Consider the following 27044-nt stretch of genomic DNA (forward strand, 5'->3'; position numbering starts at 1 on the left):
ATCTGTATCGAATGCAGTCCAGCCAGGGTTGAAGAAAACCGAGCAAACGTCCCCCAACCCCAGAACCGGGTGAGGGCGTCCCTTCAGGCCGCATTGTTATGGGCAGCGGACCCGGACTGGCCGGACTTCTGCTTACCCGCCCATGGCTTCTTCTGGGAGCCTTGGCCCTTGAAGGGCTTGCCCTTATAGCGCAAACGAAAGGCACGAAAGGACCCCTGAGAGGGCCTAAACGAGGCATTCTTCTTACCACGAACAAACTTATTCTTGTGAGTTTGGGGCAAGAGAGTGCTCTTACCCCCAGAAATACCCTTTATCAGAGTATCCAAAGATTTGCCAAAAAGGCGAGATCCCGCGTAGGGCAAATTAGCTAAAGTCTTGCGGTAAGATTGGTCAACAGACCAACATTTCAGCCATATCAGGCGACGGTTCAACACCGCCACACTAGAAAGGCGCGCAGCCAAGGGGACCAAATCTAAGTCCGCATCACACAAATACATGATACCCTGATGAATTTGATCCACCATAGCCAAAGTTGTCGGCGGGGCCGAGTCAGCCACCAGGGTGCGCCTGAGCACCTGCGTCCAATCCGCAATAGCCTGGGCTGCCATAATCGAAGCAAAAATAGGCTTCAGCATAGAACCAGCAACCATATAAGCATGACGGGCCAGAGACTCCAATCTCCTGTCCGTCGGATCCCGGAACACCGGGGTATCCTCAGCGGGGATCGCAGTGGACTTATTCAAAATCACCACTGCATGATCCACCTGAGGCGGCACACACCAACGCTCATCAGTGGTGGGCGTAAATGGATAACGCAGTTTGAACCTACTCGGTACAGCAAAAGGCTTCTTTAAATTGCGCCATTGCTCATCAACCGCGCGCTGAAATTTCTCAGAGCAAGGAAAAACCTGCGATGTTTTGCGTTTCCTTTGCGTCCCATAAGAGGACATCAAAACAGGAGGACATGGTTCATCCTGCAAATGCAGCGTTTGCTTGATAGAAGCAACCAACTCATCCATGAGTGCAAGCTCTTCAGACGAGCCAGGGGGAGAATTATCAACCCCTTCCACCTCAGCCTCCCCTTCAGACCCCACAAGGTTTAGAGATGAGTGAGACCCTGAGAAGGGCACTCCAGCCATAGCAGCCCCATCGCCCTCTGAATCAGAGGAAATAGACACTCTGGGCCGTTTTGTGGATCGATCAGCCACCAGCATCTGCACCTGAGCAGCCAAATTTGCCACAATAGTAGCCAGATCAGCCCCCTCGGGGGAAGCAGCAGCCCCTTGGCCCCCCACCAAGGTGGGAGGAAACTTGCAATCCTGAGAATCCATGCCCCAGCAATATTAGGAAAAAAGGAGCACTGTCCCTTTAAGATCGCGGCGATCGTAGCCCCCCGCACCCACTGAATACACCGACCCCCACAGGGATAGGAACACTGGGCAAGGAATACAGGAAAATGGAAAGGTAAAAACCTGGAGAGATCCACAGGCTGCTGCCACCGATTGCTGTCCCAGAGCAAAAGGAAGTGATGCAAGACTGACCGCCCCTATGAAGCCTATGAGAGGCTACACAAACATGGCCGCTCGGCTGAGGATTTCCATAGGCAAATAGAAAATGGCGCCGACATGTGGCCTGATCGATCGCCGCCAAAATGGCGGCGTTTTGGCGCCAAAACGCCGCGCCTTACCACACAGGACCAGCCACCCTAATTGCCGCAGAAAAAATGGCGGGTCGCCGCAGCGATCGCCGCACAGCATGCCCAAAACGCAGACTGCATCATGTATTCACCCAGCAGAGCAGGAGAGCCCCCCCCTCACAGCCCACACACAGGCAGCAATTCCACACAGGAACTGACAGGGAGCTCAGCAGCCACACAGACATGTAGGGTCACACAGTCCCAGACTGACACCCAAACAGACAGGTCCCCACATAGATGCACACTTACCAGTCCGGATGGCGTGGGGAGCCTGCTCCAGCGATCAAACCGCTGCACTGAAGGACAGGGAGTGTCACAGCCAGGACGCATAGGAACTGTGGTGCGAAACCGCATGGCATCCAGTGAGGTAGCCACCTCACAGATAGCATCCCTGCAGCAAACAGGGATGGGTCGTTCAATGTGCCAGGGTACCCTTGGCTGAACGCTCGATGGCAGGCTGGGAAGCCCCTGGCCCTGAGCCCTGGGATCCAGGATGGCCAGACTGAGACCCAGCTCCGCACGATCATCTTCATCAGAAGAATCCAACTAATGCTGAAAATCAACAGCTAAGTAAAAGAAAGAGAAAAAAACTCAAAATAAAATCAAAATGAGAAAAGAAGCTGAGACTGAGAGCCCCAGCACAGGAACAGCCAGCCTACTCCTAAGCTAGGCATTAGAAACTGAGTTGGGAATGCAGGAAGCAGGGAGGTATTGACTGAGGGGACCACCCCCTAGGGGTGGGATATGTTAAAAGCTTTGATATTAACTATTTTGTTGCCTAGCTACTCCTGCGGAGCAAAGGTCAATAACCCCCATTAGTGATGAATATGAAGCGGCGGCGACTGTCGGAGGACGTAAGAGAAATTACATTTTTTTGCTAGAAAATTACTCAAAAGCCCTAAACATTATATACATATTTTTCAGCAGAGACCTTAGGGAATAAAATGGCAGTCATTGCAATTTTTTTATGTCACACAGTATTTGCGCAGCAATTTTTAAAACATGATTTTTTTTTTTTTACATATAGGAGAGGAATGCCAGCATTTGCATGGTATGGATGCAGTTAAGCATTTATTTTTCCCCCAAAAATTGTGTTTTAATTGCAGCGCAAAGATCGTGTGACATAAAAAATTGCAATGACCACTAATTTTTTTCTATAGGGTCTCTTCTAAAAAATATATATATATATTATGTTTGGGGATTCTGAGTCATTTTCTAGCAAGAAAAATGCTGATTTTGGGAAAAAAAATACTTAACTGCTTTCATTCCATTTCTCTCCTACATGTAAAAATTTTATTTTTTTGCTAGAAAATGACTCAGAAGCCCCAAACATTATATACATATTTTTCAGCAGAGACCTTAGGGAATAAAATGGCGGTCATTGCAATTTTTTGATGTCACACGGTATTTGTGCAGCAATTTTTAAAACACTTTTTTTTTTACATGTAGGAGAGGAATGCCAGAATTTGTACGGTATGGAAGTGGATAAGCATTTATTTTTTTTGTTTTTTACGCTGGAACGCTCGGAACGCACCGACCCTGGGTTTTTTCTCTGCCTGTAAATGCTTCCATGTACATGGACGCATAAACTAATATTGAGGCAGAAAAACCAAAACACCTCAAAGGCCTTATACAGCATATAAATATTCTTCCTCCTGGGGGGTACGGCTTGCATGGTGTTAACATGATCCCCAACAGATCACACAGCCGCCTTGCAGCGTCAGTTTAGAATGATGGAGAGGAGCTCCAGGGGAAGAAGGACTTTTCCCAACCTATGATGATAAATGTCCACAGGTCCCTAATTCAGGATAAACTCCCCTGCATCCTCACATAACAAAGAAGCAGCTCCATTCCCTTCACCATCTTCCCAAATTACAGCAGGCTGCATGGCCCAGCCCACAGCTCTCCTCTCCCTCCTCTGACAGGGATTGCACATCCCAGCAGGCGGAGAGGAGCCCCCCACCTCATCGTCATAGGCCTCAGCTCCTTCCTCCTCCCTCACACCCCCCCACCAACAACACTGCAGATGCTGCCTGACCCCAGCCCCGCTGACTGAGGAGACCTGAACACGGCGGACGTCACCTTCCCCCCCTCAGGACACGGCGTGTGAGTGTGAGTCTCTGCTTCTCTATACCGGGGAATGATACAGCGGGAGGGGGGCTCCTACCTTCCTATTCCAGGGAATGATACACCGGGGGGGGGGGGGGGGAGCCTGTGTATAGATAGGGGCCTGTATATAGACAGGGAGGACGACTGGGAGCTCCTCTCCTCACAGTGCAGCCTCCAGACCTGGGCCCTCTATTTACATACACTGAGCACAAAGAGCCTGACTGGAATCAGCACACACACAATACCCAGCAGGGGGGGGGGGGGGATATCCATCCTCTGTCACCCTACACCTTCATCCACTGCACTCATCTGAGGTCTGGAGCTCTGTGTGCTCATCTCTATTATCATCTGAGGTATGGAGCTCTGTGTGCTCATCTCTATTATCATCTGAGGTATGGAGCTCTGTGCTCATCTCTATTATCATCTGAGGTATGGTGAGGTATGGAGCTCTGTGCTCATCTCTATTATCATCTGAGGTATGGAGCTCTGTGCTCATCTCTATTATCATCTGAGGTCTGGAGCTCTGTGCTCATCTTTATTATCATCTGAGGTATGGAGCTCTGTGCTCATCTCTATTATCATCTGAGGTATGGAGCTCTGGGCTCATCTCTATTATCATCTGAGGTCTGGAGCTCTGTGCTCATCTCTATTATCATCTGAGGTCTGGAGCTCTGTGTGCTCATCTCTATTATCATCTGAGGTCTGGAGCTCTGTGTGCTCATCTCTATTATCATCTGAGGTCTGGAGCTCTGTGCTCATCTCTATTATCATCTGAGGTATGGAGCTCTGGGCTCATCTCTATTATCATCTGAGGTCTGGAGCTCTGTGCTCATCTCTATTATCATCTGAGGTCTGGAGCTCTGTGCTCATCTCTATTATCATCTGAGGTCTGGAGCTCTGTGTGCTCATCTCTATTATCATCTGAGGTCTGGAGCTCTGTGCTCATCTCTATTATCATCTGAGGTCTGGAGCTCTGTGTGCTCATCTCTATTATCATCTGAGGTCTGGAGCTCTGTGTGCTCATCTCTATTATCATCTGAGGTCTGGAGCTCTGTGCTCATCTCTATTATCATCTGAGGTCTGGAGCTCTGTGTGCTCATCTCTATTATCATCTGATGCCTCCCATGAGGCATTGTAAAACTGTCATTCACAGACATGACTAGGCATGATGGGAATTGTAGTTCCAGAACAACTGGAGGGCCATAGTTTGAAGACCCCCTGCTATAGACCCACTTACCGGTCATTTTCTTTACCTTCAGAACGGCCTTAATTCTTCATGGCATGGGATGAACAAGGTGTTGCAGAGAGTTTGGTCCATATTGAGATGATAGCATCACGCAGTTGCTGCAGATTTAACAGGTGCACATCCATGATGCGAATCTCCTGTTCCACCGCAACGTTTTTACAATCTTCTAATGTCCAAATTTGATGAGCCTGTGCAAATTGTAGCCTCAGTTTCCTGTTCTTAGCTGACAGGAGTGGCATCCAGTGTGGTCTTCTCTACTGTAGCCCATCTGCTTCAAGGTTTGATGTAGAGCTGCACGATTCTGGCTAAAATGAGAATCACGATTTTTTTGCTTAGAATAAAGATCACGATTCTCGGCGCAACATCATCTTTTACATTATATAAAAAAACAATTTGGCTAACTTGTATTTTTTTCCCCAAAAACTGCGTTTGAAAGACTTCTGCACAAATACCGTGTGACATAAAAGATTGCAATGATCGCCATTTTATTCTCTAGAGTCTCTGCTAAAAAATATATATGTAATGTTTGGGGGTTCTAAGTAATTTTCTAGCAAAAAATACTTTAAGAGGTTAAACTGCTCTCCCTACAGCCGGAAGTTCATTCCTTTGCTCTAAAACAGGGGCGGGGAACCTTTTTTCTGCCGAGGGCCATTTGGGTATTTATAAAATCATTCGGGGGCCGTACAAAATTGTCAACTTAAAAATGTACCTGTTATATTTGGTCAAACATTTATTTAACTCATCCCTGATGTGATGGCTGCAATTGCTTCTTTTTGGTGAAATGTGTGATGTTAGCTGGTATTGATGATGTTGCTACTCGCAAGTGGTCTTCCAGGTTCTGCTGTGGGTACTGCTGGCTCTGGCTGGTACTGCTGTGGGTACTGCTGGCTCTGGCTGGTACTGCTGTGAGTACTGCTGGCTCTGGCTGGTACTGCTGTGAGTACTGCTGGCTCTGGGTGGTACCGTTGTGAGTACTGCTGGCTCTGGGTGGTACCGCTGTGGGTACTGCTGGTTCTGGCTGGTACTGCTGTGGGTACTGCTGGCTCTGGCTGGTACTGCTGGCTCTTGCTGGTATTGCTGGCTCTGGCTGGAACTGCTGTGGGTACTGCTGGCTTTGGCTGCTACTGCTCTGGGTACTGCTGGCTCTGGCTGCTACTGCTGTGAGTACTTCTGGCTCTGGCTGCTACTGCTGGTCCTGGCTGGTACTGCTGTGAGTACTGCTGGCTCTGGCTGGTACTGCTGTGGGTACTGCTGGTTCTGGCTGGTACTGCTTTGAGTACTGCTGGTTCTGGCTGGTACTGCTGGCTCTGGCTGGTACTGCCTTGAGTACTGCTGGCTCTGGCTGCTACTGCTGGTCCTGGCTGGTACTGCAGTGAGTACTGCTGGTTCTGGCTGGTACTGCTGTGAATACTGCTGGCTCTGGCTGGTACTGCTGGCTCTGGCTGGTACTGCTGGCTCGGGCTGGTACTGCTGTGAGTACTGCTGGTTCTGGCTGGCACTGCTGGCTCTGGCTGGTACTGCGGTGAGTACTGCTGGCTCTGGCTGGTACTGCAGTGAGTACTGCTGGTTCTGGCTGGTACTGCTGTGAATACTGCTGGCTCTGACTGGTACTGCTGGTTCTGGCTGGTACTGCTGGCTCTGGCTGGTACTGCTGGCTCTGGCTGGTACTGCGGTGAGTACTGCTGGCTCTGACTGGTACTGCGGTGAGTACTGCTGGCTCTGGCTGGTACTGCTGTGTGTGCTTCTGGCGGGAAATGCAGGCTAGCAGCGACGCCGTGCTGGAGGAAGAGGCGATGTTTCCTGTATTGGTCACAGGCAGAGTGCATTTAATATCACTCCGCCTGTGACTCACTCAGACTGTCAGAACGGAGCCGGAACTATACAGGAAGAATCGGCCCGATTCTAACTGATCAGCTGAGAGACACAGACTCAGCTGCACAGGGGGCCGAACCAAATGACTTCGAGGGCCGCATACGGCCCCCGTACCATAGGTTCCCCACCCCTGCTCTAAAAGAAGGAAAAGATACATTGTAAAGCATTTTGTTTATACTTATCTAGCAGCTTTAACAATGTTGATAAACATTTGCCGAAGACTTTTTTTTTTTTTTTTTTTACAGCTGTGAGTGAGCAGAAAACGGCTCAGTAAGAATCGAGGACATGCAGTTTTAAGATCGTCAGGGGGGGGTGAATCGAGATCGCGATTTTTTTAACGATTAATCGTGCAGCTCTAGTTTGATGCGTTGTGCGTTCAGAGATGGTATTCTGCATACCTTGTAACGGTTGTAACGAGTAGTTATTTGAGTTACTGTTGCCTTTCTGTCATCTTGCCTGTTCTCCTCTAACCTCTAATATCAACAAGACATTTTCGTCCACACAACTGCCGCTCACTGGATATTTTCTCTTTTTCTTACCATTCTCTGTAAACCTGCGAGATGGTTGTGTGTGAAAATCACAGTACGTCAACAGTTTTTGAAATACCCTTCTGACACCAACAACCATGCTATGTTCAAAGTCACTTAAATCCCCTTTTCTTCCCCATTTTGATGCTCGGTTTGAACTTCAACAAGTCGTCCTTGCCATGTCTAGATGCCTAAATGCAGTTAGTTGCTGCCATGTGATTGGCTGATTAGCAGTTTGTGTTACCAAGCAATTGAACAGGTGTACCTAATAAAGTGGCCAGCGAGTGTATATTACATACAGTATATGTGCTAACTCTATACTTGTCCTGATTTACTACTATAGTGAGGGAGATTTACTAACACCAGAGAGTGCAAAATCTGGTGCAGCACCAATCAGCTTCCAGGTTTTATTGTCAAAGCTTAAGCCTAATACACACGATGACATTATCTGACAAACAATCATCCTTTCTTTTTTTTTTTTTTGCATGCTAGTCTTCATATCAAAAACAAATAGGTTACTAAAGTATGGAAATTCTCACACGTCAGAATAACATTTCGGATGAAAATGGTACTGATTAAGAAAATTGATTGATCTGGTATCATACAAGAGAGATTTTCATGTTTGTCCCTTCAGGAAAATTTTGGAGCTGTGTACTAACGAACAAATTATCGTACGATAGCTTTAAAAGCGATATTTTTTTTACAATATTCCGATCATGTGAATGGGCCACTAATTGAACAAGCTGAACTTAGTATCTGATTGGCTCTTATGTAGAGCTGCACCAGATTCTGGGTGCTCCAGTTTTAGTAAATTCCCCCATTGTTTCCTAGCAAATAGCATGTTAATCTTCAATGTGTACGGTGTGATCCTAGATTGCAGTGCTTGTTATACATTCAAACAATGCTGTCTCTGTGTTTTCGTCATAATATTATTACTATACAGAATTTATATAGTGCCAACAGTTTGCACAGTGATTTATAGGCCTCATCCACACAGGAGCACTGTTCCATACACCCACGCAGAAAGACATGTTCTGCACAGGCAACCTGTTAAAATCAATGACAGGCAGATGGCTGTACATATCTCTAAGTGTACCTCTGTGTAGGACCGATGCATGGATTAGAACACCGTCTGTCTGCATTCTGATCCATGCATTACTCCACACAGATGTACACGGCGGAAGGTGATTGGAGATCCATGCAGCTGTCTACCTGTCATTGATTTTACCAGGTTGCCTGCACGAAACACCTTGCCCCTCGTGCGGGTACACACAGCCCTCTGAACAGTATCAGTCCTGCGCAAACTGTTGGCACTATATAAATCCTGTAAAATAATAATAATTATTATTTTAAAATGTACCAAAAAGCTCCATTCACACCTGAGCGTATCGTTTTCAGGCGTTTTTTTGGGTGTTTTTTTTGCAGGTGTTTGGAGGCAAGCATTGACAGCTAACAAAAACGCTTGTAATCTGCCAAAAAAGAAGCTCATGTACTTTTTTGAGCTTCAGGTGACAAAACACTCATATGTGAACAGGGGTCATTGAAATGAATGGGACTTTGCTTGTTGGGCGTTTTTAGACTTCAGAGATGAGCGTTTTACGAGCTGAAATACGCTCAGGTGTGAACAGGGCATAAATCCAGTATTATAATAATAAAAACAGAGATGACATGCAAGCCACCTGTTAAGGCCTCATGCACATTGGATGTTTTTGGCTTCAGATGTTTTTTTCTGCAGCCAGTAAACTCCCCAGCATGTTCTCCTATGTGTCCATGCACACATAGGCTGCTATCAGTGTTTTTTGGCAGGGGCATTTTATGGCTGGAAACAAATCCAGAACGAGTGGCTTTGAGAGGAGTTGTTCAGCTGTAAAAATGCTCTAACTCTGAAAAATGCGGCTATTCAGCATTTACGTGCGTTTTTGAGACAAAAGCTTTTGGCTACATTCACACCTGAGCGTAGCGTTTTTTACCGCGATTTTACCGCGATTTTTACCGCGATTTTACTGCGATTTTTACCGCGATTTACAGGCGTTTTTACAGGCGTTTTTTGTGCAGGCGTTTTTAGATTGAATAGAAACCAATGGAAAACGCCTGTAATCTGCCCAAAAAGAAGCTCATGTACTTTTTTGAGCATTGGGCGTTTTGCTTACAGCGTCAAAACGCTCAGATGTGAACAGGGGCCATTGAAATCAATAGGATTTGTCTTGTTGGGCGTTTTGAGAGCTGATCCTAGAGCAGAAAAACTCCCCAAAAACGCCTAGATGTGAACGGAGCCTTAGTGGGAGTATAGTTTTGCTAGAAAAAGCTAAAAAACCCAAAACATGAAAAACACTGCAAAACTCATTCTACAACTACAGCTTTCTACAGCTAACGCTCCTGGTGTTTTTCTAACATCCAGTGTGCATGAGGCCTAAAAATGAATGATTGGTGGATGATCTCCAAGCACATCCCGCAGTGTACACCCATGCAGGACCAATTGCACGAATGCAGTGGCGTACCAACGGGGGGCGGGGGGGGCGGCCCGCCCCGGGTGCCACGCACTGGGGGGGGGTGTCAGCCAGCATCCTGCCCTGCGTGTTCTGGTTATCCCGTATGCAGTGTGAAGGCAGCTGCAGTGGCAGCTCCTTCAGTCGGCACTGCTAGCGGGGGGCGGAGCCACGTGGGAAGAAGGGGGCGGAGCCTCGGCGGGAAGAAGGGACGGAGCCTCAGCGGGAAGAAGGCAAGTGCCCAAGTGTGTATGCTGGATAGGAGGGGGATGGGGCAGCAGCCAGTGGGCACCAGCATCTGTCACACATTGCATGAACATTGGTGCATGGATCCTGCCCGTGTGCACAAGTGCATTAGCATTGGCAAATTTCTATGTGCCAATCTTTGGATTTGCTGGGCATTTGCAGATGTGCCAATCCTTCTACAAACTGTTCTCTGACACCGTAATTCTGGCATGCCTGGAGCGAGTGGTAGATCAAGGACAGTGTCCCTGATTGTTAGGGAAGGTAAATAGAGCAGGGAAAGGTTCCTGGTCCTGCAGCTGCTGAAAAACTGATTCTCCTCCTCCTCTCCCTCCTGCAGGAAGAATAGGGAACGATCAATTCATCTATATGCAGCTGCCCCATCCCCCTCCTATACAACTTCTTTTGCTGGCTCCCCAGTGCTCTTATCCCCCCCTCCAGTGCTCTTATCCCCCCCCTCAGTGCTCTTAACCCCCCCCATTGCACTGGACCCCCCCCTGTTCTTTAGCCCCCACCCCCCGGTGCTCTTCAGCTCCCCACAGTGCTTTTAATCTCCCTCCCCCCTATGCTCCCTGTCCCCCCCCCAGTTCTCTCCACCCCCTGCGCCTTCCAACCCCCCTGCAATGCTTTCCAAACCCCCTCTTAATTCTCTCCCCCCCCACCGTGCCCTTCAGCTCCTCCAGTGCTCTCTGCTTCGCCTGTGCTCTCCGGCCCCCCTAGTGCTCTTCTATCTTCTATCATGTCCGCAGTCTCTGACCATCTCCTGTATCATGTCCGCAGTCTCTGACCATCTTCTGTATCATTTCCGCAGTCTCAGACATCTCTTGTATCATGTCCGCAGTCTCTGACCATCTTCTGTATCATTTCCGCAGTCTCTGACATCTCTTGTATCATGTCCTCAGTCTCTGACCATCTCCTGTATCATGTCCGCAGTCTCTGACCATCTTCTGTATCATGTCCGCATTCTCTGACCATCTCTTGTATCATGTCCTCAGTCTCTGACCATCTCCTGTATCATGTCCGCAGTCTCTGACCATCTTCTGTATCATGTCCGCAGTCTCTGACCATCTCTTGTATCATGTCTGCAGTCTTTGACCATCTCTTGTATCATGTCTGCAGTCTTTGACCATCTCCTGTATCATGTCTGCAGTCTCTGACCATCTCCTGTATCATGTCTGCAGTCTCTGACCATCTTCTGTATCATGTCTGCAGTGTCTGACCATCTTCTGTATCATGTCTGCAGTCTCTGACCATCTCCTGTACTATGTCTGCAGTCTCTGACCCTCTCCTGTACTATGTCTGCAGTCGCTGACCATCTCCTGTATCATGTCTGCAGTCTCTGACCATCTACTGTATCCTGTCTGCAGTCTCTGACCCTCTCCTGTACTATGTCTGCAGTCTCTGACAATCTCCGGTATCATGTCTGCAGTCTCTGACCATCTCCTGTATCATATCTGCAGTCTCTGACCATCTTCTGTATCATGTCCGCAGTCTCTGACCATCTCTTGTATCATGTCTGCAGTCTTTGACCATCTCTTGTATCATGTCTGCAGTCTTTGACCATCTCCTGTATCATGTCTGCAGTCTCTGACCATCTCCTGTATCATGTCTGCAGTCTCTGACCATCTTCTGTATCATGTCTGCAGTGTCTGACCATCTTCTGTATCATGTCTGCAGTCTCTGACCATCTTCTGTATCATGTCTGCAGTCTCTGACCATCTTCTGTATCATGTCCGCAGTCTCTGACCATCTTCTGTATCATGTCCGCATTCTCTGACCATCTCTTGTATCATGTCCTCAGTCTCTGACCATCTCCTGTATCATGTCCGCAGTCTCTGACCATCTTCTGTATCATGTCCGCAGTCTCTGACCATCTCTTGTATCATGTCTGCAGTCTTTGACCATCTCTTGTATCATGTCTGCAGTCTTTGACCATCTCCTGTATCATGTCTGCAGTCTCTGACCATCTTCTGTATCATGTCTGCAGTCTCTGACCATCTCCTGTATCATGTCCGCAGTCTCTGACCATCTCCTTTAGCAAGTCTCCAATCTCTTACTCAAACTTAAGCACATTGCTAATAATATTAGCTATCTATTTATGCTGAAGGTAGGACTGTGCATGGGAGGCAGAGATTGTAAAAGGGGGCACTGTGATTAGAGAGACGGAGGACCACTGCAAGGGGCACTGTGATGGGGGGCTGTAAAATTTGTGCAATAAATATTCCTGAAAACATTACAAATTTTTGTGGGTGTTTTTACATTCTAAAGTTGGGGGGGGTGTCAGATATAGGATCCGCCCCGGGTGCCAAAGTTGGGGGGGGTGTCAGATATAGGATCCGCCCCGGGGTGCCAAATGCTCTAGGTACGCCACTGCACGAATGTACACTAAGGGGATGTGCTTGGAGATCTGTGCAGCCATTTACCTGTCATTGATTTTACCAGGCTGCCTGTACTGTACTCCATGCCTCCCATGCAGGTAAACCCTGCACTATATAAATTCTGTATATTAATAATTATTATTATATAATATAAAACCTGTATTATAGTTACATAGTTAGTCAGGTTGAAAAAAGACACAAGTCCATCTGGCTCAACCAATAAAAAACAAAAAACAGTAAAGAAATCCCAACCATACAATCCCATATACACAATCCTATACCCGCAGTTGATCCAAGGGAGGCGAAAAACCCCAGCAAAGCATGATCCAGTTTGCTACAGCAGGGGAAAAAATTCCTTTCTGATCCCCCGAGAGGCAATCAGATATTCCCTGGATCAACTTTACCTATAAATATTAGTACCCATTTATATTATTTACACCTAGGAAAGAATCCAGACTTTTTTTTTAAACAATCTACTGAGCTGGCCAGAACCACCTCTGGAGGGAGTCTATTCCACATTTTCACAGCTCTTACTGTGAAGAAACCTTTCCATATTTGGAGACAAAATCTGTTTTCCTCTATATGTAAAGAGTGCCCCCTTGTCCTCTATGAAAGCCTTAAAGTGAACAACTCAACACCAAGTTCACTATTTGAACCCCTTATGTATTTATACATGTTGATCATATCCCCCCTAATCTCCTTTTCAGTTCCTCTAATCTATCCTCATAGCTGAGCTCCTCCATGCCTCTTATCAGTTTGGTTGCCCTTCTCTGCACTTTCTCCAGTTCCCCGATATCATTTTGAGTTTTGCCCAAAACTGAACTGCATATTCCAGGTGAGGTCTTACTAATGATTTGTACAGGGGAAAAATGATATCTCTCTCTCTGGAGTCCATGCTTCTGTTAATACAAGAAAGGACTTTGCTTGCTTTGGAAACCGCAGCTTGGCATTGCATGCTATTATTAAGCTTATGATCTACCAGAACACCCTGATTCTTCTCCGCTATGGATTCCCCCAGTTCTACTCACCCTAGTATATATGATGACAAGAAAGGACTTTGCTTGTTTTGGAAACCGCAGCTTGGCATTGCATGCTCAATGGCTCAGTGGGAGGGATTCCCCTGTCAACACTGTCTGTGTTGGGGGAATCAAGCAATTTTAGAAATTCGCTCCATCTGTGGCCTGCCTAACACTCTAGATTTATTGAAAACGTGAAAGTAAGGGCTGCTTGTAAAGAAAAGACCTGTCACGCTGATAATCATATCTTTCTTAGGGCTTAGGTCTCATTCATATGGACAGTAGGAGATGCAGGCAGGGTTTGGCTTAAAAATCATGTTGTTTTCCTGCGGCCGGGGAGCTGCAGGTGACCCATACAGGCACCCATAGATGTGAATGGCTGCACAGGCTTATACGTACATAAGTGCTGATGTTTTCATGTACATATGATATATTCCCCGAATGCACAAGTTTCACATTTATAATGAGAGCCTGAGCTGGCCGCTCCCGCCCCCTCCACAGTCCAGCGCTCCAGTGAGCACTGGAGGGGCAGAGCAGAAAGCTGCTGACTGTCAGGGAGTTGTGAGAACCAAGCGATTGGCGGTGTTCGATCGCTTGGCTCTCAGTGTTAGAGGCGCCGGGGGGACAGATGCAGCATTGGATTGATGCTGCATCCACCTAGGTAAGTATGAATCTTAAAAAAAAAAAAAAAAAAAAAAACATCTTTTTTAATGCCATACACATTTATGCCTCAAAACACATGTGTTGTAGTGCACAGCTGGTGTGAATGGGCCTCTGTCCTCACTTCCTATACTGCTGACATTGAAAATAGGGGAAAATCTGCAAGATTGACAGAAACAGAAATATCACACGGCTTCCAGCCTCTCCCTACTTTACAAAAGAAAATTATTATTATTTCTGTTAGTGTTTCCATTGGAGAGTTCCTATCACTGCCTGTCTTGTAAAACATTGTCAGCAGGACTGTGAGGGTAAGGCTCCATGTACACGGGACGTTAGAAAAAACATGCTGCAAAGCTATTTCTGACGCCGGGAAAAAGCAGCTGTTAAATGTGCTTTCAGTAGCTTTTTCCATTGGCGTTATTGCACGTTTAGCCACGTTGCTTTTAGCAGCGTTTTTTCTGCCTCCATTCAAAATCAATGGTTCCCTATGGGAGCCTATTGATTTGAATGGAAGTCGCCCCACAAGTCGGATCAGGATAATTTGACTTGCGGGGCGACTTGCGCTGTGAGAATCTTGAGGGGGAACTCCACGCCAAAAATGGGAAAAAAACTGCGTGGGGGTCCCCCCCAGGTTCCAAACCAGGCCCTTAGGGTCTGGTATGGAATTTGAGGGTAGCCCCACGCCGAAAAAACGGCGTGGGGTCTCCCCCACAATCCATACCAGACCCTTATCCGAGCACGCAGCCCGATAGGGCAGGAAGGGGGAGGGGACGAGCGAGCGACCCCACCCCCCCTGGACCATACCAGGCCACACGCCCTCAACATGGGGGGGTGTTGGTGCTTTGGGGCAGGGGGGGCTCTGCACCCCCCACCTCAAAGCACCTTGCCCCCATGTTGATGGGTGCAAGGGCCTCATCCCCACAACCCTGGCCAGTGGTTGTGGGGGTCTGCGGGCAGGGGGCTCATCTGAATCTGGAAGCCCCCTTTAACAAGGGTGGCCCCCCAGATCCTGGACCCCCTCCCTATGTGAATGGGTATGGGGTACACTGTACCCCTACCCATTCACCCCATAAAAGGCTGTGTATGTAAATGACGACAGGAGACGTTTTGGAAAGTCTATTAAAAATCTTCATCCGGACTTCTCCGCTCTGGTCTTCTCCTCTCCGCTCTTCTGGTCTTCTCCTCTACGCTCTTCTTGTCTTCTGCTCTTTTGCTGTCTGCTCTTCCGCTGTCCAATCTTCTGCTCTTTTGCCCTCGGCTCTTCTTCTTCCTCCGGTCCTCCTCCGACGATGTCCCCGGTGATGATGCCATCTGTGACATGAGGGGTCGGGGTCTCCTGATGACGTCACCTGGCGACCACGCCCACAATGGCTATATAACAAGCTGCAGAGACTGGAGACTGGCATAATCACCAGGGACATCGTCGGAGGAGGACTGGAGGAAGAAGAAGAGCCGAGGGCAAAAGAGCAGAAGATTGGACAGCAGAAGAGCGGACAGCAAAAGACCAGAAGACAAGAAGAGCAGAGAGGAAAAAACCAGAAGACAAGAAGAGCGGAGAGGAGAAGACCAGAAGACAAGAAGAGCGGAGAGGAGAAGACCAGAGCGGAAAAGTCTGGATGAAGATTTTTAATAAACTTTCCAAAACGTCTCCTGTCGTTATTTACATACACTGCCTTTTATGGGGTGAATGGATAGGGGTACAGTGTACACATAGGGAGGGGGTCTGGGATCTGGGGGGCCACCCTTGTTAAAGGGGGCTTCCAGATTCCGATGAGCCCCCTGCCCGCAGACCCCCACAACCACCGGCCAGGGTTGTGGTGATGAGGCCCTTGTCCTCATCAATATGGGGGCAAGGTGCTTTGAGGTGGGGGGTGCAGAGCCCCCCCTGCCCCAAAGCACCAACACCCCCCCATGTTGAGGGCGTGGGGCCTGGTATGGTCCAGGGGGGGTGGGGTCGCTCGCTCGTCCCCTCCCCCTTCCTGCCCTACCGAGCTGCGTGCTCGGATAAGGGTCTGGTATGGATTTTGGGGGGGACTCGGCGTGGGGCTACCCTCAAATTCCATACCAGACTCGAAGGGCCTGGTTTGGAACCTGGGGGGGGACCCCCACGCAGTTCTTTTCCCATTTTTGGCGTAGAGTTCCCCCTCAAGATTCTCACAGCGCAAGTCACGCCGCAAGTCGGATCATCCTGATCCGACTTGCGGGGCGACTTCCATTGAAATCAATAGGCTCCCATAGGGAACCATTGATTTTGAATGGAAGAAAAAAAAAATGTATAACGTGGTTGAACGTACTTCATCACGTTCGGTCGCGTTCGGTCCCGTTTTTGCGCTTGAAACGCCGGGAAACACGCGTTCGAACGCAAATAATTGCGTTACAAAAAACGTCCCTGAACTCAACTGCCTGCAAATGACTGTAAACAACCCTGTGTACATGAACAGATAAGATAACACGCAGGTGGGTTCAGGGGCTTCTAAAAAAAACGCCCAACTGCTCCTAAACGGCCATTTACAACGTCCCGTGTACATGGAGCCTAAATCTCTCTAACAAAGCCCAGATAACAGAAAACAACCCAACAGGGATTCAAACCCTTCCCTACTCTTTTTTTAAACTAAGAAAAACATTTTAGCTGTACATACTGTATACTATAAAAAAAACTATGCTTGATGAAGAATCTTTAATATCTAACACTTTGGGTAGTGTCAAATGACTGGTCCCCCACTGGGTGCAATGATTTGATCTGCTGGGTCGTGTGACGCTACTGTGTCCCAATAATATAGAGGACAGGGACAGCTGATCAACCAGATGGGGACCAGGCTGAAGATTTTCTAGCAAGTGTAGCTCTTTTTTTCTCTCTGGATTTCACAGACAAGATCGGATTGGATAGCAGTGGGTGTCAGTGGACATGTCACCGCTGATATCCGCTGCCCCATGGGGTGAATGGAGCGTCTGATCCGGTCCGCCTGAAAAACTGACAGGCGGACCTGATCGGACCACCCATGTGAAAGGGTCTTAACAGAGTGGAGATAGACAGCATAGGTGGTAGGGACAGTTTATCTGATATATGTGCGAATACTGACGAGTACTCTTGATACTAAAACTTCTTAACCACTTCAGCCCTGGAAGGTTTTACCCCCTTAATGACCAGGCCATTTTTTGCAATTCGGCACTGCGTTACTTTAACGGAAAATTGCATGGTCGTGCGACGCTGTACCCAAGTACAATTGATGTCCTTTTTTTCCCACAAATAGAGCTTTCTTTTGGTGGTATTTGATCACCTCTGTGATTTTTAGATTTTGTGCTATAAACAAAAAAAAAAGCGACAATTTTGGAAAAAAAAAACATATTTTTTACTTTCTGCTATAAAATATTCCCAATAAAAATTTTTTTATTCTGCTACATATTGTTAGTAAAAAAAAATCCCAAAAAGCGTATTTTAATTGGTTTGCGCAAAAGTTATAGCGTTTACAAACTACGGGATAGATTTTTGGACTTTTTATTTATTTTTTTTTTTTTAGTAGTAATGGCAGCAATCTGCGATTTTTAGCAGGACTGCGACATTGCAGCGGACAGATTGGACCCCTGACATTTTTGACACTTTTTGGGGACCAGTGGCACTAATACAGTAATCAGTGCTAAATAATACTGGGGGTAACCAAAGGGGTTAAAGGGATCTTTCCCTGCCTGTCTGACAGAAGATCCACCTGCTTTGTTTACATAAGCAGGTGGGTCTTCTCGGTTTCTAAACTTGGTGTCTAAACACGCTGCCGAAGCCACATGCACTCCAGTCACGTAGTTCTACGTGACTTGACGCAGCCGAGCCATCCTGCCACAGTAATATTATGGTGGGCGGTCGGCAAGTGATTGAAAAGCATTAAACACTGAACAAAATTATAAACGCTACACTTTTTTGTTTTTGCCCCCATTTTTCATGAGCTGAACTCAAAGATCTAAGACTTTTTTAATGTACACAAAACAAAAGGCCTATTTCTCTCAAATATTGTTCACAAATCTGTCTAAATCTGTGTTGGTGAGCACTTCTCCTTTGCCAAGATAATCCATCCTCCTCACAGGTGTGGCATATCAAGATGCTGATTAGACTGCATGATTTTTGCACAGGTGTGCCTTTAGGCTGGCCACAATAAAAGGCCACTCTAAAATGTGCAGTTTTATCACACAGCACAATGCCACAGATGTCACAAGTTTTGAGGGAGCGTGCAATTGGCATGCTGACTGCAGGAATGTCCACCAGAGCTGTTGCCCATGAATTGAATGTTCATTTCTCTACCATAAGCCGTCTCCAAAGGCTATTCAGAGAATTTGGCAGTACCTCCAACCGGCATCACAACCGCAGACCATGTGTAACCACACCAGCCCAGGACCTCCACATCCAGCATCTTCACCTCCAAGATCGTCTGAGACCAGCCACCCAAACAGCTGCTGTAACAATTGGTTTGCATAACCAAAGAATTTCTGCACAAACTGTCAGAAACCGCCTCAGGGAATCTCATCTGCATGCTCGTCCTCCTCATCGGGGTCTCGACCTGACTGCAGTTCGTCTTCGTAAAACCAACTTGAGTGGGCAAATGCTCACATTTGATGGCGTCTGGCACTTTGGAGAGGGTTTCTCCCGGTTTTCACTGTACAGGGCAGATGGCAGACAGTGTGTATGGCGTTGTGTGGGTGAGCGGTTTGCTGATGTCAGTGTTGTGGATTGAGTGGCCCATGGTGGCGGTGGAGTTATGGTATGGGCAGGCATATGTTATTTACCACTTCTGGACCAGAAGATTTTCCCCCTTAAAGACCAGGTAATTTTTCGGCACTGCGTTACTTTAACGGACTTTGCGCTGTCGTGCGACGCTGTACTCAAAATGTCCTTTTTTCCCACAAATAGAGCTTTCTTTTGGTGGTAGTCTGAAAAAAAAAAAAACAATATTTTTCACTTTCTGCTATATAACATTGCCAATAAAAAAATGTAAAAATCAAATTTTTTTCATCATTTTAGGCTAATTTATATTCTGCTACATATTTTTGATAAACAAAATCCCAATAAGCGTATTTTGTTTGATTTGCGCAAAAGTTATCGTATCTAAAAACGAAGGGAAAGATTTAAGTCATTTTTATTTATTTAATTTTTTTTTACCAGTAATGGTGGCGATCAGCGATTTTTAGCGGGACTGAGACATTGCGGCGGACAGATCAGTCAGCTAACTGACATTTTTAACACTTTTGGGGGGACCAGTGACATTACTACAGTAATCAGTGCTAAAAATATCCACTGTTACTGTAATAGTGACACTGGCAAGAAAGGGGGCACGCAAAGGGTTAAATGTGAGTCTAGGGGGGTGTTTTCTAACTGTGGGGGGATGGGCTTGTGAAATCAACACAGAGACCTGTGTTCCTAAATAGGAGGAACACTGGCGCTCTGTATTGATTCCAGAGAGAACAGTCTGCTGTGTTTACAACAGCAGACCACTGTTCTCTTTTCATGGGGAGTGATCACGGGTGCCTGGCGGAAATTTGCGGCCACCAGCCCCGTGGATCGGCTTCCTCACTAGCAAGTACAAATACGGTGATTCGTAGGAACCTGCTGACCTGCCGCCGGCTGGTCGGCAAGTGGTTAACAACGAACACAGGTGCATTTTATTGATGGCATTTTAAATGCACAGAGATACCATGACGGGATCCTGAGGCCCATTGTTGCGCCATCTATCCACAATCCTTGTGTTGCAGCATGATAATGCACAGCCCCATGTTGCAAGGATCTGTACACAATTCCTGGAAGCTGAAAACATCCCAGTTCTTGTATGGCCAGCATATTCACCGGACATGTCACCCATGATGGGGGCAAAAACAAAAGTGTTGCGTTTATAATTTTGATCAGTGTATTTATGATGTTGCAGTCACATAGCACACTTTGTGAAGATAACATTTAGATGTTCACGTTCGGTTGGCATATTCGCATAAGGCCTCTTGCAGACATCTGAGCATCTGCTGTTTTGGGTGCAATTTCAGGTGAGTGTTTTGCGTGTATTCATGCGTATTTATGCCCGCATTCACACGCGCAATACACTCCTAGGGAAAATTCATTCGTTTTCATGCTCATATGCACGTTTTTTTGTGCGTACTAGCACAAAATACTGACTGGGAATGCAGAGGTTTAATTTTTTTCTTTCTTACCCAAGAACATGCATCGCTTGTTTACATGCTTGTGTTTACATGCACGTTTTAACCTGTTGCCGACCACCTGCCACCTTTTTACTGCGGCAGGGTGGCTCTCCTGCGCAAATCGATGTAGATCTTCCCCCGGAATGATCCTAGAGCCCCTGTGATCCTTCTATATAGGATCACATGTCTCTATGATCATTTCACAAGCCACGCCCCCCCCCCACAGTTATCACTCCCCTAGACTCACATTTAACCCCTTGATCACCCACAATGTTAACCCCTTCCCTGCCAGTGTCATTATTACAGTAACAGTGCATATTTTTAGCACTGATTACTGTAGTAATGTCACTGGTCCCCCCAAAAGTGTAAAAAATGTCAGTTAAGGGTCCGATCTGTCTGCTGCAATGTTGCAGTCCTGCTAAAAATCACTGATCGCCGCCATTACTAGTAAAAAAAAAACAATAAAAATTACATAAATCTTTCCCGTAGTTAGTAGACGCGATAACTTATGTGCAAATCAATCAAAATACGCTTATTGCGATTTTTTTTAAAAAAAATATGTAGCAGAAAACAAATTGGCCTAAAAGGTAAAATATTTAGATTTTTTAATTAAATGTTATATAGCAGAATGTGAAAAATATAGTTTTTTTCAAAATTGTTGCTCTTTTTTTGTTTATAGCGCAAAAAATAAAAATCGCACAGGTGATCAAATACCACCAAAAGAAAGCTTTATTTGTGGGGAAAAAAGGACATCAATTTTATTTAGGTACAGCGTCAAACGGCCGCGCAATTGTCCGTTAAAATAACGCAGTGCCGAATCGCAAAATATGGCCTGTCATTAAGGGGGAAAATCTTCCGGCCCAGAAGTGGTTAAACAATGGAATGCATTTTAGATCAGTAAAAAAAAAAACGCTGTACTGAGCTTTTTAAAGCTGCAGTATGCAAGAGGCCTAAGGCCTCTTTCACACGGCGTTCCGTATGTCCGTATATCACCCCATCCATTTGCGGGTGATATACGGACATAATGCTTGTCAATGGGATTGCGGATGTCAGCAGATGACGTCCGATTTTCGTCCTTTCAGTTCTGTTCCATTTTTTGGAACGGAACAGAACCCTATTTTTCGGAAAGGACGCAAAATCGGATGTCAGCGGTGTCATCCGCTGACATCCGCAATCCCATAGACATACATTATTTCCGTATATCATCCGAAAACGGATGGGTTGATATGCGGACATACGGACCGGATGATACAAGTGTCATCCGTGTCCGTAAAAAAAAAAAAAAAGTGCCGGAGCGGATCGAAATACGGTCCGCTCTTTGCGAAAGAGGCCTTAGACTCATGGGCATAATAATCTCTGCTTTAGATCCATACAGTATATCATTTTTTTTTTTTTACAGATCAGAACAGCGGCAGCATTGTTTATTATGGGTCCTTACACAAAGCTGCATTATGCTCAGTAATCTTGCACTGCAGTCAGCTGTTTGAAATCAAAGCAGAAAATTCTGTTCAGTATATCTGAGTGGTTTACACATATTTACATGTAAAAGTATGTAACTGTGTACGTGCTGGAATTGAAAACTGAGCTAGAGGAATGGAAGATGTTTTACAGATGTGAACATGTTACAGACGGATATGTGTCTAAAAGTACAAAAACAGAAGCGATTCACGGACCATCGCCAGACATTTTTTACACTGGATTTTTCATCCATCAGAATCCTGCATAGATATCAGTATTTTATTAGGCTTCTGTACATGAACCCTAAACCTTAATAAATCGGGTAGGTTGGGTTTGAACTGTAGCACATAAATTAGGTTGTCACAATTATGTCTTACCCTGGAGTCACCAAATAACATTTTAGAAAACACAATCTGACTTGGCATTATTATGGTGAGCTCATACAATGTGTTTTTAACAATCAATGTATATGGGACCAAGCTTAGTTAACCACTTAAGGACCGGAAGGTTTTACCCCCCTTAATGACCAGGCCATTTTTTATGATACGGCACTGCATTACTTTAACTGACAATTGTGGAATCGTGCGACTCTGTACCCAAATAAAATTCATGTCCTTCTTTTCCCACAAATAGAGCTTTCTTTTGGCAGTATTTGATCACCTCTGCGGTTTTTATTTATTGCACTATAAACAGAAAAAAAGCGTCAATTCTGGAAAAAAATATATATTTTTATTTTCTGCTATATAACATTCCCCAAAAAAACAAAAAATAAAAAACAAAGGTTTTTATCCTTTTAGGCCAATTTGTATTCTGCCACATATTTTTGTTAAAAAAAATCCCAATAAGCGCAAAAGGTAATCGCGTCTACAAACAGGAGAAAGATTTATGTCTTTTTTAATTCATTTATTTATTTTAATAGTAATGGGGGCGATCTGCGATGTTTAGCGGGACTGCAACATTGCAGCGGACAGATCAGACCCCTAACTGACATATTTTACACTTTTGGGGGGACCAGTGATTGCAGCGGACAGATCAGACCCCTAACTGACATTTTTTACACTTTTGGGGGGACCAGTGATTGCAGCGGACAGATCAGACCCCTAACTGACATTTTTTACACTTTTGGGGGGGCCAGTGATTGCAGGGGGCAGATTGGACCCCTAACTGACATTTTGACACTTTTGGGGGGGACCAGTGATTGCAGCGGACAGATCGGACCCCTAACTGACATTTGACACTTTTGGGGGGACCAGTGATTGCAGCGGACAGATCAGACCCCTAACTGACATTTTTGACACTTTTGGGGGGACCAGTGATTACAGCGGACAGATCGGACCCCAAGCTGACATTTTTTTACACTTTTGGGGGGACCAGTAACATTACTACAGTAATGATCAATGCTCTGAAAACAGGAATACCATGATTCCACCGCGTTGTCATTATCTAAATATGCATCCCAGTCCTTCATATATGGCAGATTAGCAGATGTATTGAGAGGCCCATATATAGCGGAAATTCCTGGGAACCTATTTCCTACATCTTACGCAGGTACAGCAGCCCATTCAAATGACTAGGCTACTGTGCCCATGCCAACATTAACTGTGAACAGCTACAGTGTGAACCTAGGGAATATTCCAGAATTTTTAACTTTAACTAGATCATGTATAATTGTACAAGCTAAGGCTTTAGGTTTACTGCTCTGGGAACTTTAGCTTTTGTGAATTATGTTTATTTCTAAAGGGAACGTGAAGTGTGTTTTATTACAACTTTGGGCAAATGATTTAACCACTTGCCAACCAGCTGCTGTAGTTATACTGCGGCAGGTCGGCTCTGTTACGCAAAACAACATACATGTACGTCGTTTCATGTAGCAGTAAGTGGAGGCATGCACGCGCTAATTGGCTCTAGGAGGAGGCAATCAGCGGGTCCAGTGGACGTGATGTCTGCCAGGCACCCGCGATCCCTCCCCATGGAGACAGAACGACAACCGCTGTTCTGTCAGTGATGAACACAGGGATCCTGTGTTCCTCCTATTTAGGAACTCAGGTCTGTGTTCATCCAGTGAATACAACCCCCCCCCCCACACACAGTTAGGCTGGCCATACACTATACAATTTTCTTGTTCAACTTTCCTTTAGATTTACCAAAACCATGTAATATAGGGTCAAACCTACAAACTTTCAATTTGTATGCAATCAGGCAGGCCCTTGTACTACATAGTTTAAGGTAAATCTAAAGGAAATTGAATAAGAAAATTGTATAGTGTATGGCCAGCCTTAGAAAGCAGTATAGAGGTATAAGCAGTAGAAAGAGTGAAGTGCTTATGCCGCTGTACAGAACACTGGTGAGACCTCACTTGGAGTATTGTGCGCAGTACTGGAGGCCATATCTCCAGAAGGATATAGATACTCTAGAGAGAGTTCAGAGAAGAGCTACTAAACTAGTACATGGATTGCAGGAAAAAACTTACCAGGAAAGGTTAAAGGACCTTAACATGTATAGCTTGGAAGAAAGAAGAGACAGAGGGGATATGATAGAAACTTTTAAATACATAATCAACTCGGTAAAGGAGGAGAGCATATTTAAAAGAAGAAAAACTACCACAAGAGGACACAGTTTTAAATTAGAGGGGCAAAGGTTTAAAAGTAATATGAGGAAGTATTACTTTACTGAGAGAGTAGTGGATGCATGGAATAACCTTCCTGCAGAAGTGGTAGCTGCAAATACAGTGAAGGAGTTTAAGCATGCATGGGATAGGCATAAGGCTATCCTTCATATAAGATAGGGCCAGGGACTATTCATAGGATTCAGATATATTGGGCAGACTAGATGGGCCAAATGGTTCTTATCTGCCGACACATTCTATGTTTCTATGTTTCTATCCCCTAGGCACATATTTAACCCTTTGATCGCCCCTGGTGTTTGCCCCTTCCCTGCCAGTGTCATTAGTACTGTAACAGTGCATATTTTTAGCACTGATTACTGTAGTAATGTCACTGGTCCCCCCAAAAGTGTCAGTTAGGTGTCTGATATGTCCGCCCCAATGTCGGCAGTCCCGCTAAAAATCGCTGATCACCGCCATTACTAGTAAAAAATAAAAATTACATAAATCTTTCCCCTAGTTTGTAGATGCGATAACTTTTGCGCAAACCAATCAATATACACTTATTGGAATTTTTTTTACCAAAAATATGTAGCAGAATACATATTGGCCTAAATTGATGAAAAAAAATTATTTTTAAATTTTTTTTTATTGGGAATGTTTTATAGCAGAAGGTAAAAAATATTGTTTTTTTTGTTTTTTCAGAATTGTCGTTATTTTTTGTTTTATAGCGCAAAAAATAAAAATTGCAGAGGTGATAAAATACCACCAAAAGAAAGCTCTATTTCTGGGAAAAAAAATACATTTTATTTGGGTATAGTGTCGCACGACCGCGCAATTGTCAGTTAAAGTAACGCAGTGCTGTATCGCAAAAAATGGCCTGGTCATTAAGGGGGTAAAACCTTCTGGTCTTTAAGTGGTAAATCATAGCAGATCATCACAACTGCAGGAAAGCCGTCACTAGGAAAAGTTTTTATCCAATTCACTTGATATGAGCTAATATGAAAGGAGTTGTTTTTCTCTTACCCAACATATTTTAACTGGAGTTTCAATTAAATACTTTCTATGGCTAAATACAATATACTACAGCTATATACATATATAAAAGAAAAAAAATTAATTATCACTACTTTTTCTATTTTCTAGGATCATATAAGCTCCAGCTCTCCAGCATAAATTAAGGTAAGTGCAACAGAAAAGGTAAGATCCCAGTATGTTACTGGCTACTCCTGCACTGCACTGTGGGAATAAACATCACACTTTTTACCTTACATCAGGAATATAGTATTGGAAATGTTGGATTTAATTTAAGTAACATAAGTCCCATGTGCTGTATTATTGTGGGTTCACCCCTAAATTAGTCTGAAGGTAGAACCCAACATTTGGCTTGGCTACTATGTTGCTTCCTTTCTTCTTTTCTTTTTTTGTTGAACATTACTAACGTAATCATTTACCATTATCTTCACACCTTGTCCTCCCAATTATTCTATAAGAATTAAGAATCCTCTGAATGGTGCCCATGCTGAGTGGCAGTGGAAATCACTGGAGTAGCAGCGTCTACTTCAGTGGTTTCCAGCTTTCAGGGGCATTGGTCAGGTATGGTATATACATGATTACATTGATCCAGGCTGGACCTATGTAACTAACCCTTTACACCCGCCACTGATGAGCGTTGGTGTGTGCCGCCTCAGGTGGATCACGCGGTGGTGATTTTGAATAAATCAACTGCGATCCCTGCTGAGGATACCTCGGTGTTCCGGGACCCGACGGACAGGAGATTGGAATCTCTGGCCCGTCATTCTTATACGGTTGCTGGCTCTATGCTGAAGCCTATTTTTGCTTCCATTATGGCAGCCCAGGCTATTGCGGATTGGACGCAGGTGCTCAGGCGCACCCTGGTGGCTGACTCTGCCCCGCCGACAACTTTGGCTATGGTGGATCAGATTCATCAGGGTGTCATGTATTTGTGTGATGCGGACTTAGATATGGTCCCTTTTGGCTGCGCGTCTTTCTAGTGTGGCGGTATTGAACCGTCGCCTGATATGGCTGAAATGTTGGTCTGTTGACCAATCTTCCCGCAAGACTTTGGCTAATTTGCCCTACGCGGGATCGCGCCTTTTTGGCGAATCTTTGGATACTCTGATAAAGGGTATTTCTGGGGGTAAGAGCACTCTCTTGCCCCAATGTCACAAGAATAAGTTTGTTCGTGGTAAGAAGAATGCCTCGTTTAGGCCCTCTCAGGGGTCCTTTCGTGCCTTTCGGTCGCACTATAAGGGCAAGCCCTTTAAGGGCCAAGGCTCCCAGAAGAAGCCGTGGACGGGTAAGCAGAAGTCCGGCCAGTCCGGGTCCGCTGCCCATAACAATGCGGCCTGAAGGGACGCCCTCACCCGGTTCTGGGGTGGGGGGACGTATGCTCGGTTTTCTTCAACCCTGGCTGGACCGCATTCGGGACAGATGGGTTCAGGAAATCGTTCGATCTGGATACAAGATCGAGTTTCTCTCTCGGACGGCGGGCAGATTTTTCCCCTCAAACCTTCAGCTGACTCCGGAGCGCTTGCAGGATCTGCATCTGGCGGTGCGGGA

At 45.7% G+C, this 27044-nt stretch overlaps 1 protein-coding gene across 2 annotated transcripts in view; it reads left to right on the top strand.

Annotated features, from left to right (window-relative positions):
• Nucleotides 1–3618: 3618 nt before the first annotated feature.
• Nucleotides 3619–27044, top strand: part of RNF2 (ring finger protein 2) — a 56076-nt gene continuing 32650 nt past the window's right edge. The window contains exons 1-2 of one of the 2 annotated variants that reach the window (XM_082266127.1): nucleotides 3619–3808; nucleotides 25608–25643. The gene's annotated coding sequence lies outside the window, so the exon portion shown is untranslated. The remainder of the gene's footprint in view (nucleotides 3809–25607; nucleotides 25644–27044) is intronic. The other variant, XM_082266126.1, reaches the window with a different exon arrangement.

This window comes from Pelophylax lessonae, assembly GCF_965119305.1.
Source record: "Pelophylax lessonae genome assembly, chromosome: 8".
Lineage (NCBI taxonomy): Eukaryota > Metazoa > Chordata > Amphibia > Anura > Ranidae > Pelophylax > Pelophylax lessonae.